A 14,222-nucleotide genomic window follows, 5' to 3' on the forward strand; every position below is an offset into this window, starting at 1 on the left:
GAGATTGCTGTAAGAGTCTTCTTTGCATTCATAATCAAAGAGAGAGAGAGGCTTGTTCCCGATCCCGACAAGCTTTGCAAGACATATGTAGCTGATCACCCAGCCAAAGGAGGATTTGACGTCAGAACTTCGGTTGTATACTCCTTTGTTGATTATCAATAATAGATGACTATCATTATGGTTCCATTCTTGCTATTCATTAGGATGATGTTTGGATTATATCTTTTCTGACCAATATATAATTGCATCTATTGGATTTTATGCTTGTATTCGTGTCGTTCTTTGCATGTGCAGGTGTCCATTCACGGAGATCGTGAGGATTGTGACCGACCGGAGCAAAGGAACGGGAGTGTCAACTCTTCTACAACACTAGCGTTGGAATCCAAGTAGGTTCTCATAATCCACCTTTAATTTGCAATTAGGAACTTGCGTGATAGCATTGTTTGATTGTTGCTAGACCCATTTTGGGCTAGTGGGATCGCCTCTGTCCGCAGAGGGGATTTACCTCTCCAACACCTACCATAGCTCTCCAAATGTGGGATTTTTTTCACAAGCACACACCCCTCAGTAAAAGGTCACCAAGAAGAAGAGAACCCATATAAGGCCATGGGTACTAGCTCTTTACTCTTGACCTCTTCTCCAATTGTTGCAAGTTGATCATGTAATTTAGTAATCTTCACTGTGTAAGTGACAATGGTACTTGTCTTACTCATCCACATGGATCTGAACTTATTCTCTAATAACATCCACATATTATTTTTCTCACTATGATATAAAGTGACTAGAACATCAAGCATCTCTTTATAAGGTGTCTTTATAGCAATGTGAAGGATTAAGTGATCCTCCATAGAGTTTAGGATGACTCGATTCATTTTGTCCATCTTCCTTTAATGTTCTACTATCAACATAAGACCAACAGGCTCTACAACATTGTTCTCAACAAAGTCCTATTGTTCATGCTCCTCCAACATCATTTATACCCAATACTGACATAGGGCAGAGAGAGAGGGACCTTCCAATTATAGTTGTATATGAGGTTGAATGTAGTCACACTATTTCTTATGGAATGACCTGCTAGAGAAACATGTCAACAACCTAAAAATGGCCTATCATATGTCCACAATGTTTTTCTTAAGCATGGATCTAGGCATCTTGACCTCAAAACTTCTTGACAACTCCATATCACAAGTGGAAACCCTACCATCCATAGGTTGCAACAAATAGGTTTGGATACCATGTCAAAATTCAGATGATGGTGAGTGTTGTACGAAATTTTCACAATTGCGGACATAAGTGAATTCCCTAGATCTAGTGGTTTGATATAGAACAACATAAGACAAAAGGTTTCGAGTTTCCTTTAGAGAAATTAGAAAATGGGAAAGAAGCTTACCTAGAATCTGTAGCAAGATTTCATTTCCTCCTTGCTTGTAACCTCTAACTTTAGCTCCAAGTGCTATAATTAGAACCTGCACACGCAACTAAAACAAGTGAAGGAACCACAATCCACGTAACATGATCTAAAATATCTATTCAATGAGTCAGTGTGGCATTGAAATACATGAGTGCAAACATAACACAACAAATATAGGAAAACAAGATGCTCTTTGTATTAACAAATATAGGAGAGAGTTACAACCATAAATAGAAGTTTGACTTTGTAGATGTCTCCCCAAGTTGAGTTGTCCTTCCTTGTCACAAAGCACACCTCAACATCAACCCTAATGCATGAATATGGTAAATCCTTTAGACTCAAAGCAGCAACATGAAGGCACTATCAATCTCAAAAAGCAAACCCAAACCTTATGGGAGGTAGTAAAGTTATAGGGTGAGTGTGGTAGTTTAGGATTTACCATTCTAGGCTTGAGATCCACATATAATGGAAGGATGAGCTCAAGAGATAAGATATAAGATCTCCAAGGTAGGATCAGATAGGAATTTGAGATATATATCCATGGTAAATAGTTAAAACTACCTTCGAAGCTTCTAGAAGATGAATCTTTAGAGATTTTTTTTGTTTTTCCCAAATTTCTAGAATCAGCTCACATGTAGAAGGGAGAAACATGTGCTGACCAACACAGGTGCTCAAGTATGCAACATGCGTTAAGCGCGGGTGGCCAAGCATGCAAGGAGCGTTGGGGCTAAAAACATTGTTTTTGAGATAATTGTACCAAAAACTCAAACTTTTTGGAGAAGTGATGCTTAGGACTCTATGAAGGGATTATGACAAAGTGTTCAAGGATGTTGATTGATCTGGTTTACAGGCCTATTGAATAGGTGTGACAAAATGGCCTATAACAGATTGCCCCCTAAAGTACAAGGTCAAGAGTAGTGGATGAGGACTCAAGTGCTTTACCTTGTGACAAGTCCTGATCATGAACAAGCTGGTCAAGAACGTCATATGTTATAATACATATTTCATTATGATATCACTACTAAGGGAGGCATCCTCATGCTCAACATATAAGCCAATATTACATGTACAATGATCAAGAAGTATCATCCACTGATTACAAAGTGTGGACTCTTGCTTGGCTAATCTTTCATATGATCATAACCATCAGACTCTGTGATCTGGTATGAATCATGAACACGTAACCCAAATGGATGAAACTAGATCTAGGGTCTTCTATCTCGTTCACTCAATCGCTTGATGTACGAGTCTAACCATGTGAATAAGTGAGTTGGAGTTGAACATGGTAGACACCTTTGTGATTACCAACCAATGATGCAAGTCGTTAACAGACATGAGAGAAACCATTGATGGTATTAATGGCTCTCAAGGTACTATATTACAATCTATGTGGTATGAATAGATGAGCTAAAATCGAACACCACACATAATCTTCTGGTCGAAGGCCGAAGATGAAGACTTGTCGCCGAAAGCGAGGAAACTTGCCATTGATGTATGTAAGCTCCAAGGTAGCAAAGGGAGTTTCTAAGTCAACTCTGTGGATATTGAGTTGATGTCAATAGGAAGCGACCCATCATAAGAGGGCCTTGATGTATCCCCCATCAACGACATGAAACGGGTATCAATATTGGAGATGGAATAATGATGTAAAAATGGTTTAGGAACGATAGACATGAATTAAGGCTTAAAGGTATTATAGAAGATATCAACTGAAGGACTTCTCTTGAGCATATAGACGACACTTTATGGAGTTGGCAGCATTGACCCAAAATCGATTATGGAGGTTTCTAATATGGTATGATGAACCAAAGAGGCAAGCATATTTCCCAACACATCGTCCACGGAGATGAAGTGGAAAAGTGTCATGTTCAAGAGCGTATCCTACCATTAATAGGTTAAGTACCATGTTCTCCCAATTCCCCCAACCATTTATGGCTAGTACCTCTTTATTTTTGACAAGCTTAAGGAGGATAACATATGCTTGATCTATAAGTTCATCCTTTGGATGAATCCTTATGAGTATTTTTAACGAACCCTGAAAAGGAATGGTTCGGTCCCATCATGTTCGACGAGTCCATCGTTGTTTTATTTTTTACAAGTCCAACGAAGGTGTAACTCGACTTCTTTTTTATGTTTAGAGAGTTTGAAAAAAATGTGAAAAAGCAAACTCCAAATGTTCCTTTTCGTAAAATTGTCTCTTGAGACCGAAAAGGCAGTATTGAGGGGGGGGGGTGTGAATCAGTATTTTAAAATCACTTTAAATTTTCATTTCATATTCTGACTTATGTATGCTACTATCATTTATACAACCAGCATATGTATGTGACTTCAGTGAAAGCAAACAATATATATCTAGTTAACCAATTCTTCATAAGTTCCATCATATCTTTCTCTTTAACTAGTGCATTATTAATTTCATCGGACATATAGTATGCAATAAAGTGCAGAATAAACCATCACACATAAGCAACACAACAACACATGAGAACACCGGGTTTTTTAGGTGGAAACCCAATGTGGGTGAAAACCACCGTTGTCATCGTCTTTGTCTTCTTTATTATTATATAAAGAGAATCTTCTTACAATATTGTATCGGCGTAGACTCTTACCAGCACACAAGCACCCCCCCTGTAGGAGGCTACAACCTTCACTCATTCTCCAACACCCACTGGAAGGGAGATCCAACCCCCTGATCTCGTTTATCGGCTCCTACTAGAAGGGAGCACCTACCCCCTGAACAAATTTACCAACTACCATTGAAAGGAAGCTCTGACTCCCTTACTGAAGGCTCCAAATATTAGGTCCCTATAGTACTATTGTAGCCCCCTTATTGTTATTATTAGTGTAGCTCCCTTATTGTTATTGTTGTGCCCCATAGAAGCTCACTATTGCTATTGTTGTGCCCTTACATTATTATTATTATGTAGGCTCTGATTATATTGTGACCCCTTAGACTCCCATATATACAAAGGAGGTCTTGTCATTTGCATCATCCAAGAATTGTTCATTTATGTAATGTAAAGGAGGTTTCCCCCTCGAAGAGTATGCTTTTTAATTCATTGATCTATATTTTTGTGAGTTGGTTGCATAACATGTGGTATTAGAGATTTGGATTATAGGTTTCACTGCTTCAAACAGGTCATTGTGGAGGATTTGGCATAACTTTATATTAAAGAATCCAATTGATCCAGAAGTACAAGTGGCCTTGAAAATAACTCAAAAATCAAAGTGTTTAGATTGAGGTGAAACCATGACCATATCCTAGTGCTGATTGCCCCGATTCCAATGGTGTGAACGACAGTCAAATCCGAGTTTGTATGGTCAAGTTATGGTTGGTCAAAGTTGGCCAAGTGGCACGCTTAAGGAGGCAACAAATTGGCAGACACCTGGCGCATAGAATCCATCCACCGGAATGGGATAATTTGTCGAACTGTTAATTTGTCTAGTGACCCTTAATATATATATATATATATATATATATATATATATATATATATATATATATATATATATAACAAAGTCCAAATTGGGTTGACAGGTCACCACTGCCACCGAAGCCCACACCACATTGTATAACATATGATTGGTAGGCAGGCCACTAACGACAGACCTGCCACACCAGCCACGCCACATATACCATAAGTCAGGGTCAGCGGGGCTTAAACCTGTCTGACCCAGGTGGGCCGACCCCAATGGGCGACCCCATTCAAACGACTGACCACGCCAAAAACGCATTCAATTCCAAGTTCAAAAATCGACAGGAGCTAAATACATATGCACCCATACTAAAAGGGGGGTTGGTGGGGTTGGAACCCCCAACCTACCTGCACCCAACAGAGCACCAAACCAACTGAACAATGACCAATTCCTTTAAAAGTTTGTCCAACGACTTCTATATAAACTCGACCATTTTTCCCATTCGACTGGAAAAGTGTGGAGGCATGGAGGAACCCTAAGCAAGTCCAGGGGTTGGAACCCTGAGCGAGGGCATCAACAAGATTCCTTGAAAATTCCCTTAGAAGGCTAGAGGTGATAGTGTCATAATTGGGCAAGTTTATAGTAGATTTTGCACGTTTTCGCACTAGGAATTTAGTGGTGAAGTTCGTTTCTCCAAATGAGCTCTCCATTTTCAGACCATCATCTGGATTGGAGGTATAAGGGTCTTTTTTGTAAAGTTGTTTGTATTACGAGAGATTTTTTGGCGTAATCACAAGATCTATCATTTGTCGACACGTTTCGAACCAACTAGTGTGGTTCATCGTCAAGACAAGTTGAAGAACCAGATCCAACTTTGCATGTTAAATAGCTTGAGCAGAGCCTCCAACGGCTAACTAGGCCAATGGCTAAATTGGACTAAGGACCTTACCTCTAAAATAAATAATTTAATTTAATTAGTTGTTAATTTAATAGTAAGTTAAAAGGTATTAACTATTTAATAAATACATAGAAAATATAAATATTAGAATAAAATGACTATTTATAGAGTTTAAAATAGGTTGTTAAGTTAAAAAATAAATAAATAAATTAATAATAATAAGAAGAAGAAGAAGAAGAAGAATAAATAAATAAATAAATATATATATATATATATATATGTATGTATATACATTAAAATAAAATAATATTAAGTTAAAAATAATAATAATAATAATAATAATAAAAATAAATTATATATATACATTAGAAAAAAAAATTAAAAATAAATAAATAAACTAATTAGAATAAAATAATATTAAGTTAAAAAATAAAAATAAAAATAAATACATAAACTAATCAGATAAAATAATTGTAAATATTAACTTATTATAAAATAAAAAGATGAGACAAGAAACGAGGGGAGGGGAGGAGGAGGGGCGGAAAGGAAGAAAGCGACTAGGAAGAGAGAGCTGGGACCCAACATCTACTGATCTTCCAGCCATCCTCTCTATTGAGATTGCTCGACCTCTTTTCAATCTCCAGAGCTTCCCTAAATTTCCAATGATGGAAATGTGAAACTCTAGCAATGACACTAGCCTCCTCAATACAAACATGATGATTAGTTTTTTCCGCATGCTCAGCTAAAGCCAAAGACTTTGATCTCCTATGCTTAAGGTCAGCTGCGTGTTCACTAATCCTTTGATTGATGGAGCGACCCGTCTCACCAATATAGGTAAGGTCCCTAGTCCAATTTAGCCGTTGGCCTAGTTAGCCGTTGGAGGCTCTGCTCAAGCTATTTAACATGCAGAGTTGGATTTGGTTCTTCAACTTGTCCTGACAATGAACCACACTAGTTGGTTTGAAACGCGTCGACAAATGATAGATCTTGTGATTTACGCCAAAAAATATCTCGTAAACCTGATATGGATCACAGAAGCCTCAATTCAACAAGTTACTTGTAGCTTATTTCTTAATGCCACTTAATAAAAGAAGTCTCCCCATTGTTGAGCAGGGCCTGGAGACATAACCCACATTGGGTGAAATCCATAATCAAATCAATGTGCCTTTGATCTTATGATTTATTATGTATTACCGCTTCTTTTCATGTGGTTTAAGTTACATGGTTAATATGCTCTATTATATGCAATTCTAAATGCATCCTTGAAGTTAAAAGATCTGGATCAAGTTTGGTATCAGAGTAGGTCTTCTTGATGCAAGTTGCAAAATTGAATGCTAATCATGCACAAGTTCCAAAGAGGTGAAGGTAAACTTAATTCCTTTAATCCTGAAGTGGGGCGTGCACCACGAAGACAGAACATGGCATATGAGGAACCTCGAATTGAGGAAGAGCGAAATTATCGCAATGCTTTCTACACCATGGCAAAGAAAGTTGACAAGCTATTTCCAGAGTATGAGAAGCCAATCAAGCTCGAGAAGATAGAGTCAGATGACTATGCATCGGTAAATCATGGAGGCGGTGGAGAAGAGCCTCCTCCCTCTCCATTTTCTAGTGACAAATCTTCTTCTTCTTCTTCTCATCACTCTAATAGGTATCATGAAAATGCATCTAAAAAGCCCTTTTTTAAGCTAAATGTCAAATTTGATTTCCCTGTTTTTAGTGGAGAATCTAATGCAGAAAATCTAGATAACTGGGTAAGACAGGTTGAGGTGTATTGCCACATACAATAAATCAAAGAGGATGAAGCCAAGATCCATCTAGCATCCCTTCAATTGAGTGGCGCCGCTCTCTTCTGATGGGAAGGCAAACTGTAGCAAGGTGGTAAGAGTAGTCGTAAACTTCTTTCATCTATGTCTGAGTTCATTTCTGCTTTATGAAGAAAATTTTACCCATTGGGTTACAAACAGAAGGCCATGATGGAATGGTAACATTTGAAACAAAGTAAAGGTAAAATTGTTCATAATTTTATTGAGGAGTTTAGAAAACAAGCATTAGCATTGAATATTCCACTAGACACTTCTGAGATGTTGACGAAATATATTGGATCTTTGCATAGTTATTTGTATCATTCATTGTTATTATTTGAACCTGTTAACACTCTAGGAAACTCTCTTAGGTTGCAGCTCGGAGATGCCTGGTAACATATAATCTTCAATATTGTTCTCTGAACTATTGGAATAAATGATGGTTTGGATCAAGCCAGATAACCATTTCAACTATGTTTTTACTCAAGACATGCATGAACACCCTCAACTTACAAGGTTTTAGACCACTAATGCTCAATAATTTGTAGATTCAATGAATGGATGGAGAATGCTGACCATACCAGCAGATGCATTCATAAACATAAATGAATGGCTAGCTACATGCAGCAAAAGAGAATATTGACTGTACTGACAGATGCAAATATGACCACATATGAATGGCTAGCTACAGGCAGTAAAGAAGCTTGCAAATCTAATTCATCAATGCAGAGATAAGATGACAGTTATCTGGCATTAGACACAAAAGAAACATGAACAACCTGTTCAAGTGCAAGCTTAGAACATAAGAGAAAATGAACATTGAACATATAACAACAAAATAAGCTTGTATTACTAATGAATGAAGATGAGAAGCTTGAGTAGCAAAGGCTCATTAGTCTCCAGAAGTTGAACCCCTATTACATATTACTTTCAGCTATTTATAGCCTATTTACAATGCTCCTCAGCTCTAAGAGGCTCAGAGTCTTAATCTGTCTGATCTTTCTTGTTAACTGATTGATTCCTTCAATTGGCCTCGGAGGTTTTCTCCTTCTGATAGAAGAATAACCGCATTTAGATATTTTGGATAGTTTGCTGCGTTGTCTGGGGGCTCTCTCATGCCAGAGATACCCCATGATGTTGGTTTTGATGAGCGGTGTTGGACTATTGATGCGTTGTGCTGCTTCTCGGCCTCTTTGTCAGTTTGGGGAGGAGTTGCGTGTGTTGTGGCCCTTTCAATGGTTTAACAATGCATGCTTTCTGTTAAAACAGAACAGCGCTGCCCTATTGTGGACCTCTGTTGAAAATAATGAATATTTCTATTTTAAACAGAAAACACAGCAACACTGAGAAATCCCGCCCCTCTTTGTCCTTTTCGGACTTCAAAAGTCCTCAAAAATGATTTATTCCTCTATCGGGTCCGCCCTTCGGGTCGCTGTCGCCCATCGCAAGTGGCCTGGTCCCTTTGTTCCTTTGTATTTCGAAATATGCTTGAAAAACACTGAAAATACGGGAAAATTGCCTTTGGCAGACTTCAAATAATATATATTTCACTTCTCGGATCCTTTTGAGTCTGGGACTCATCACTATCGGCGTTGACCAAGGCTCCTTTGTATTTCATTTAAACAACGAAAACACACACAACTACATTAAAACTAGTCTTTCCCACGGACTTGAAATATTATGCAATATTAACTGGCATGCCGTCGGGTCCGGTTAATCGGATCGCACCCATATGTGTGTAAAGGCCCTGCCCCTTAAGGTTTCTCCGATGCGATAAATCGCAATCGCATGTCGTTCACTCCCCGGGTCCTTCATATAACATGGAATATGCTCATTGCCGATAGCAATATCGCCGATATCGGTGATCGGCATATCGCTCGGCCCGATCTCACTGCACCTCTACTCTGACTGCCTCCGATGGCCACCGCCGATGCGACCCGTCGATCCGATCATCGGAGATCGCTGATCAGCGGTGTCTTGCGCTGATTGCCACTGCCCGCCTATGCCGATCAAATCCATCGATGCAATTTGCCGCTTAGATCTGGGCCGTTGATCGGCCAAACCTAACGGCTTCTGTGCCTTCTCAGTTTTAAGCCTGCGATAATAGTTTTTCACTATTTTGGAGTGTTTTTGCCCCTCGATAGTGTATTTCTGCCCTTCCAAGGGTTGTTGACACGCGACAGTTTTGACTTTGAATGATTCATAAGAGGATTTTTAAGACTTTTGGGGCATACTTGGATCCTTTGGCATGATTTTAAGCAAACTTTGGAGACTTTGGGAGTGTTTTGGGTCCATTTTTGGGCCAAACACCTCCAAGGCTAACATTGGCTCCTTCTGGGGATGAAATCCTCCCTATGAGGTTTCAAGAACTACAGAACAATGCCTTTCTTGTAAAAAACAAGATCAAATCTTCCTCCTAGTGTTGCATTGGGCATGGAGTCTATTTAGCATGAAATAAAATTTGAAAGCAACATATTTACAATACCAAGGCTTGAAAGCCTTAACTAAAATAAAATTCGAAGAAAAGCCCATTGATTGGGCCATCAAAAACATATCCTTCCTTTGATGCATCCCTTTTGAGAAAATAATCACCAAACTAAAAATTGACCCTTTTTACCTTTCTATCAAAGGTTTCTCTATCTTCGTCAATGTGTATATCAACAAAATCATCAAAGACTTGCAAAAGCCTATTGATTTGATCATCTACTTCAAAAAATTTCCAGTATTTGACATTATCAGGCAGAGATGGTCTATATTTCACCTCATCTCTGTATGCTTTCAGCCTTGGATGTTTTGCTTGGAAGGTTTTGTACACCTGTTGAATGATAAGGTTTGCTTCATACTCTGTTATGTCATTCGTGACCTAAAAAGTTAATATAAAAGATGAATCAATGCATTCTTGTGTGGGGGACACAAGGACTTCAACTGTTCTTGTAGCTTCCTTAGAGTAAGCCCCATCAAAGAACATGTCCCAAATATGTGGGCCTTCTTACTCTGTGATCTGGAAAACTTGGTTTTTTAAGCTGCGTAGAGGCCAACTAATAAGGCTTGGTAATGTCAAGACCGAGCTTATCCATGGCAACCTTGGGCATTGGATTATGGCTGGCTCCAGTGTCCAGAAGGAAATTGTGAAGGACTTTATCATGAATAGTTAGAGAGACATAGAATGATGGGGAGTTGTCTTCACAATTTTCAATCATTGGGCTGAGAATAACAGCTGGTTGGTCATCTTGCATATTTACATAGTCAGTGGAAGCTTGGATGGCTTTAGGCTCAAGAGCCTCAAGGTTGGATGCTTTGAAGGACTCATTCTTCACTGGTTCAATCAGAGGCATAGGTATTCTTAGCTTTTGAATTTCTGATTGAAAACTGAAAGAAGAAGGGGACTTGTCAAGGCCTCTTACCTCTATGGCTGGAGCTTTGAGGATGATAGGATCAACTGTTGGTTGCTTCTGCTTATTAGCTTGCTGTTCTGTAGGGACAGCAGCTTTATGAACAGGAGTCTCCTTGACATTATTCATCTTCGACCTCAGATTATATCTTTGCTGATCTTCAGTTTGTAGAATAGCTTTACCATCCCATTCTTGGCTGATCTGGTCATTGAATAATGACTTCTCATAGGCAGCTTTGGTTAAAAAAGTAGCGCTGCCTTTGTCTTCCATACAATGGATCTCATCATCCTCTTCAAACTACTCTTCCTCCATGACTACATTTTGAAGAGGGGTCTTCACCCTTTGGTCTTCATTGGAATCTTTGCTTCTTTGCAAGATCTGTAATTGCTCATTAGCTCTTCTATATGGATTTGGATCTCTAGGAACGAAGGTATTAGGAACCCTTCCTGTCCCAGAGTGCTGCTCAACCTTTAATTTGGAGATTTCAAAGGCTAATGACTCTATCATCTTGGTCATTTTATCAATCTTGGGATCAAAGGATGATGAAGGCTCGCCCCTCTGTCTCCTTCTATCATCATTACCTTTGAGCTTTTTTGCAACCATGATGTTTGATTCTACTTCCAAGGCTGAATCTTGCATATCAGCCAAAGAAGCACATTGCCTCTCCATCAACAGTAAACAGAAGTCAGAATCAAAGGCACTGGCATAGATGAGTCTAGCAGAGGTAGTGGTGGGTTTCACTTCAGCTGGTATCTTGTTGTACATGCGGTTAAATCTCTTATTAAAATCAGACAGCAGCTCACCATTTTCCCTCTTTAAGTTCCCAAACTCAGTGTGGTAGTAAAGGAGATCCTTCTTATCCCCCCAATGCTTTAGGAATGCATCATCTAAGGCCTCAATATCTACTATAGATCTTGGGGTCAGTCCTGTGAACCATTTTCTAGCCTCTCCATCTAGGCTTTGGACAAAGACTCTCATCCAGACATCATCTTCACTAATGTCCAGGTTATCAGCATAGCTATAGAATGACTCAAGGTGTTCTTCAGCTAAAACACCTTCAGTCCCAGTGAACTTAGGCATATACTTTTGATACTCTCCAGTAGGCATGGCATTTAGAGGAGTGGGCAGTATTAGAGGTCCATACCTAGCAGCTATGATTATTTCCATTTTGGTAGGTGCTTGTGGGCCTGCCATAGCTGTGGTGGCTAAAAGAGTACTAGCAGTCTGAATGATAGAGGGTTGAGGAGTGACTGATAAGACTAAAGGAGTATTATGGATAGGAGGTGAGGTTTCCTTTGGGCATACAACAAAAGGAGAACCTAAAGAATAAGGAGCTTTATGAATCTCTGAGAGTTTTTCTTCACTGCTAGTATTAGATGCTATACTCTCAACATGTATTTGTTCTATTACAAGTCTTTCTTGAAGAGATATAGGAGATTGTTTAGGTTTACTTGAACCTGATGCTCCTTTCTGCAATAACTTTCTTTCTTTGATGATCTTTTCAGGGTCAGGTACTGGGTCAACTTGTAGCTTCTGAGGATTTCTCCGAGTATGCCTCACAAACTGAGCCAGAACTATGAAGTGGAGTCACCAAGAGGTTTGGCCTCTAGTAGAGTTGCTAGATAGATGATTACAACCAAAAAAATGCCCAAACTTTGTTTATCATCAAAGCTGGATCTATGTCGTTTCCCAGGGAAGCTGAGCTTCAGTTTCCTCTCCCCGGCAACGAAGCCAATTATGTTAGCACTCCAGGAAACTCTCCTAGGTTGCAACTCAGAGATTGTTGGTAACATATAATCTTCAATATTGTTCTCTGAACTATTGGAATAAATCATGGTTTGGATCAAGCCACATAACCATTTCAACTATGTTTTTACTCAAGACATCCATGAACACCCTTAACTTACAAGGCTTTAGACCACTAATGCTTAATAATTTGTAGATTCAATGAATGGATGGAGAATATTGACCATACTGGCAGATGCATACATAAACATAAATGAATGGCGAGCTACAGGCAGCAAAAGAGAATACTGACCATACCGGTAGATGCATATATGACCACATATGAATGGCTAGCTACAGCCAGTAAAGAATCTTGCAAATCTAATTCATCAATGCAGAGATAAGATGACAATTATTTGGCATTAGACACAAAAGAAACATGAACAACCTGTTCAAGTGCAAGCTTAGAACAGAAGAGAAAATGAACATTAAACATATAACAACAAAACAAGCTTGTATTACTAATGAATGAAGATGAGAAGCTTGAGTAGAAAAGTCTCATTAGTCTCCAGAAGTTGAACCCATATTACATCTTACTTTCAGCTATTTATAGCCTGTTTACAATGCTCCTAAGCTCTAAGAGGCTCGGAGTCTTAATCTGTCTGATCTGTCTTGTTAACTGATTAATTCCTTCAATAGGAAAGCATGGCTTGGAGTTTTTCTCCTTTTGACAGAAGAATAACCACATTCGGATATTTCGGATAGTTTGCTGCGCTGTCTGGGAGCTCTCTCGTGCCAGAGATGCCCCATGATGTTGGTTTTGATGAGCTGTGCTGGGCTATTGATGTGTTGTGCTGCTTCTCGGCCTCTTTGTCGGTTTGGGGAGGAGCTGCGCGCGCTGTGGCACTTTCAATGGTTTAACGATGCATGCTTTCTGTTAAAACAAAACAGCGCTGCCCTATTGTGGACCTTTGTTGAAAATAATGAATATTTCTATTTTAAACATAAAACACAGCAACACTGAGAAATCCCGCCCCTCTCTGTCCTTTTCGAACTTCAAAAGTCCTCAAAAATGATTTATTCCTCTATCGGGTCCGCCCTTTAGGTCGTTGTCGCCCATCGCAAGTGGCCTGGTCCCTTTGTTCCTTTGTATTTCGAAATATGCTTGAAAAACACTGAAAATACAGGAAAATTGCCTTTGGCGAACTTCAAATAATATATATTTCACTTCCCGGACCCTTTCGGGTCCGAGACTCATCGCTCTCGGCGTTGACCAAGGCTCCTTTGTATTTCATTTAAACAACGAAAATACACACAACTACATTAAAACTGGCCTTTCCCGCGGACTTGAAATATTATGCAATATTAACTGGCATGCCGTCGCGTCCGGTTAATCGGATCGCACCAATATGTGTGTAAAGGCCCCGCCCCTTAAGGTTTCTCTAATGCGATAAAGCGATACGATAAATCACAATAGCGCATATAACATGGCATATGCTCCCCGTCGATAGCGTTATCACCGATATCGGTGATATGCATATCGCTTAGCCCGATCTCATCGCGACTCTACTCCG

This window comes from Pinus tabuliformis, chromosome 5_2, assembly GCF_031772625.1.
Source record: "Pinus tabuliformis cultivar Carrire ecotype Pingquan chromosome 5_2, CPIR1, whole genome shotgun sequence".
NCBI lineage: Eukaryota > Viridiplantae > Streptophyta > Pinopsida > Pinales > Pinaceae > Pinus > Pinus tabuliformis.